The sequence below is a fragment of the Phyllobates terribilis genome, unplaced genomic scaffold (assembly GCF_046119375.1).
Source record: "Phyllobates terribilis strain yellow unplaced genomic scaffold, ASM4611937v1 Scaffold_12__6_contigs__length_324123572, whole genome shotgun sequence".
NCBI classification, from domain to species: Eukaryota; Metazoa; Chordata; class Amphibia; order Anura; family Dendrobatidae; genus Phyllobates; species Phyllobates terribilis.
This window is the reverse complement of record NW_027362772.1, coordinates 8,427,441-8,432,205: the sequence shown is the minus strand read 5'-3', so window position 1 is coordinate 8,432,205 and position 4,765 is coordinate 8,427,441. Positions and strand designations below refer to the sequence as shown.

General features: G+C 42.3%; 1 protein-coding gene across 1 annotated transcript in view; it reads right to left on the bottom strand.

Moving 5' to 3' along the window:
* LOC141171879 (uncharacterized) overlaps positions 1–4,765 on the bottom strand; it is a 307,194-nt gene that overhangs the window by 245,428 nt on the left and 57,001 nt on the right. The gene's annotated exons all lie outside the window — the stretch shown is intronic.

The following is a 4,765-nucleotide window of genomic DNA, read 5'->3' as shown; positions in this document are numbered from 1 at the left end:
GGCTGTGATCAATAAAATATTGTTACATCGTTAATCTGCCTAGGTGATTACTTACAACCCACAACCACACATCTTTACAATATCTTAGAACCGCATTTAATTTGAGTTCACATTATATTACTGTACTATCAGGCTGTATTACTTTGCTCGCTATATATTCTGTGGTTCCCCCTAATAGGAACCCTAGGACTAAAGGTTTGACTTACGCCTGTAAAGACAACCCCCAGTTAGGGACTTTTATTGGTATCTGCCTGTTTCGCAATTTCCTAGTGTTCGATATATTCATAATCTATACCTCTTGGCCACTGAGAGGTAGACGTTACTATCTACCATCTATACCTCCTCTTTGCTCTTAATCTTTCTCTTTTCCCCTCTTTATTTTTTTCATATAATATGACACAACTCAAAACTCGTTCATTGAATGTCAGAGGACTTAATGTTCCAGAGAAAGGAGCTCAAGTGTTTTATCATATGAATAAACAACACGTTCATTTTCTCCTTCTTCAGGAGACCCACTTTAGAGGCGATCATATACTGTACCTCAGATTACTAACAGATATTATTCATCTTGGCGTCACAGTACAAATGCTGTTTTGAAGTCTAAGGTGCGGAGTATAGGCCGACACAGATCACTGCCGCATATCATTGTAGAAACACTGTCTGACACTGAGAGGATGTATGTGTTTAAGATCTCCATCTATTCCAACATTTTGACTTTGGCAAACTTCTGTCTACCTAATTGTGACCTAATTAAGACATGATGTCAGTACTTAAACAAACTAAAACATTTTCTGTAGGACCTTATCATCATTGAAGGTGACTTTCATTTTGTCTTGGATCCTTCTTTAGAGGCGTTCCCTGGCTGGAGTCACCAATCTAAATCACCCAAAAGCTTTGCTAAACGTGCTCCGGTCTTTCCAACTGGTCGATGTATGGAAGATACAACATCCAGATGTAAAGGATTATACGTATTATTCTCCTATACTCAATATGCATAGCCGTAGAGACTTTTCATTAAATTGCCATTACTTGCTTACATGGCAGCCTACATCTCTGATAGGGACTGCTATATGGTCAGATCATGCTCCTGTATATTGTAATCTGACTATACCTGACTCCACCAAGGCTTCAACTGTGGGAACTTAATGATAATCTGCTGAAAGACTCACTCTGTGTCTCAGACCTTCTTGAGACAATAGACTCCTTCACAAATATGAGCATGATGAAACTGCCTTACCATTTCAATGGAAAGCTCTCAAATTTGTCCTCAGAGGGATACTAATAAAACATAGATCCAGGCTTAAAAGAGAAAGCAGCTAAAGTCTCCTACTTGCTTGAGCGGATTGATCTCCTTGACAAACAACATCAATGATCTGCTTCCCTCCAGACATACGCAGACCCGCTTAACGCTAGAAAGCAGCTAAGGTAGTTTCATGGATGGGTTACTCGCAAATATTGTGGAATTTCCGGGCACCTACTTATGGAAGGAACCAAGCGGAAGCTTCCATTCTCGATACTAGATATGGGGCCTCCTCAAGAAAATGACCTAAAATGTCATAAACTAAAGTTAATATATAAGGTGTGGGATAGGGGTAAAAATATTCTGGGGATTGAAAAGTACACAAACTATGTTTCTTGCGGGGCTAGGTGAAAGGGTTAAAGATTTGCTGATTGCTTATCCCACACCTGGAAACTTGCAGGAGGCTATGCAATTAACTATACTGGCGGACAGGAGACTGCGTGCAAGGGTTAATGAGAGCAAATCCTCTGCTATGTCAGCTCCGAGTCTTGAGAGGGTCTGTGCTGACAAAGGAGAGCCGATGGAGATTGGGGCGATGACACCCCGCTCTCAGGAAAAAGACCGCAGGCTTTCTGAAGGTTTGTGCTTCTATTGCGGAAATTCTGGTCATTTTATTAAGAACTGTGTGCTTCGTATGAACAAAGAAAAAAAAATGGTCAGTTATGCACGTATAGCCTGTTTAAATTCTAAGGGAGTATTCCTATCTGCTACTACCGCTGCTCAGGAAGAATTAATTGAATTTTGGGTATTTGTGGATTGTGGTTCTACTCTGAATGTGATTGATGGGGGATTCTTGGAAAAACTTACATTAAAACCTAAACCTTTCTCATCCCCTATTGCTGTGGTTTCTGTTGATGGCTCTCCCTTGAAGAGTGTTACTCACAAGGTCTGTGAGTTTCCCCTCACTAGTAATGGTGTTCATCAAGAGAATTTGGATTTGGTAGTATTGAATAATTTGCCTTCTCCAGTAATATTGGGGTTGCCCTGGTTAAAATTGCATAATCCTGTACTGGATTGGTCTACCAATGAAATTAAGTCCTGGAGCCCTAAATGTTATGACAAGTGTTGTAACGGACGTATTGCTGCGGTGGAAAAAGGGGAATTACCTGTACCTATTCAGGATTTTTGGAGAGTTTTTTCTGAGGAGGAGTCACAAATTTTGCCTCCCCATAGAGACTATGATTGTACCATTGAATTTGTCCCTGGAGCGACTCTTCCTAAAAGTCGTTTATTTAATCTTACTATTCCTGAGAGAAAGGCTTTGGAGGAATACATACAGACAAGCTTGGCCGCCGGTCACATTAGGCCTTCCAAGTCTCCTGTGGCTGTTGGATTTTTTTTGGTTAAAATAAAAGATGGCGGTTTACGTCCTTGTCTGGACTTTCGTGAGATTAATAAAATTACTGTACGCAATCCTTACCCACAGCCATTGATTCCTGATTTGTTTAACCAGTTAGTGGGGGCCAAGTGGTTCTCTAAAATTGATCTCCGGGGGGCATACAATTTGTTGCGCATGAAGGAGGGTGATGAATGGAAAACTGCTTTTAACACTCCTGTGGGTCATTTTGAGAATCTGGTTATGCCTTTTGGTCTTACCAATGCTCCAGCATTTTTTCAGAATATTATTAATGACATCCTTAGACCTTTGATCGGCAAAAATGTGGTTGTGTATTTGGATGACATTTTGATTTATTCACCGGATCTGGAGTCTCATTGGCGGAGCGTACGTGAGGTTTTACAGTTATTAATGGACAATTCGCTTTTTGCTAAGCTAGAGAAATGTGAGTTCGCTGTACAGAGAATTAGTTTTTTGGGCTACATTATCTCCAGTGAAGGTTTTGAGATGGACCCGGTTCAAGTTCAAGCTGTGCAGGAATGGCCTAGGCCTATTGGTTTGAAATCGATACAGAGGTTTTTGGGTTTCACCAATTATTACAGAAAATTCATAAAAAAAATTTCTATTATTGTCAAACCGCTGACCGATCTCACTAGGAAAGGTGCTAATACGGTTCAGTGGACTTCTGAGGCCATTGAAGCTTTTGTATTTCTAAAGGAGAGGTTCACCTCTGCTCCCATCCTTATGCAGCCTGATGTGACTAAGCCGTTTTTGGTTGAGGTTGATGCTTCTTCGGTGGGGGTCGGTGCGGTTTTGTCTCAGGAGAACAAGGATGGAGTACATCCCTTTGCCTTTTTTTCAAAAAAATTTTCCGAGACTGAACTTAATTACGATATTGGTAATCGGGAATTGCTGGCTATTAAACTCGCATTTGAACACTGGCGTCATCTTTTGGAAGGTGCTGAATTTCCCATTCAGGTTTTCACTGATCATAAAAATCTGATCTATCTTGATGCTGCCAAGCGCTTGAATGCCCGTCAGGCTAGGTGGGCACTTTTTTTCTCGCGGTTTAATTTTTCCATTACTTACATCCCGGGTACCAAGAATGTTAAAGCGGATGCTTTGTCTCGTAGCTTTTATCCCATGGTCAGTGCTGATGAGGACGAGGAGAGCATTTTACAAGAAGGTGTTGTGATTGCTGCTTTGGACTCCTATTTGGAGATTCTTAAAGCTCAGGAGAATGCCCCATCTAACACTCCCCATGGGAGGTTGTTTGTGCCTAGGACCTTTAGGAGAGATTTGTTTGTTGAGTGTCATGAGTCTCGGTTGGCAGGTCATCCAGGAATTTCTGAGACCAAGAGACTTGTGGGTCGCAGTTTTCGGTGACCTGGATGGCAGAAGGAAGTCATTAAGTGGGTGCGTCAATGTACTGTGTGTGCTAGATCTAAGTCTTCGCATGCTCCTGCTGCGGGGTTGCTTTGCCCTCTGGAGGTTCCTAGTGCACCTTGGACACATCTGGCTATGGACTTTATTACTGACCTTCCCCCCTCTGAAGGTTTCACGGTCATCTGGGTGGTCGTGGACCGTTTTAGCAAGATGTGTCACTTGGTTCCCTTCATCAAACTGCCTTGCGCTAAGACACTCGCTAAGGCCTTTGTCAAGGAAATTGTCAGACTACATGGCGTTCCTACTGACATTGTTTCTGATAGGGGACCTCAGTTCGTGGCTCATTTTTGGCGTGCCTTTTGTGACAGGTTGGGAGTTCATTTGTCGTTTTCATCCGGATATCATCCTGAGTCTAATGGCCAGACAGAAAGAACCAGGATGTTGAGCAGTTCTTGCGTTGCTTTGTGGCAGACAATCAAGAGGGGTGGTCTGAGTTTCTGCCACTTGCTGAATTTGCTCTTAACAACCATACATCCTCTTCTGCTGGGTGTTCGCCTTTTTTTTGTTGTTCTGGGAGACATCCGTCTTTTGGGTCATTCTCCAAATTGGTATCGGCTGTGCCTGAGGAGGAGAGTTTTTCCGGTGATTTGGAGAGAGTTTGGACGGATGTGCGTGATTATCTTCAGGAGGCTAACAAAAAATCTAAGAGGTACTTTGATAGGAAACGGCAAGAGGTTTCGTTT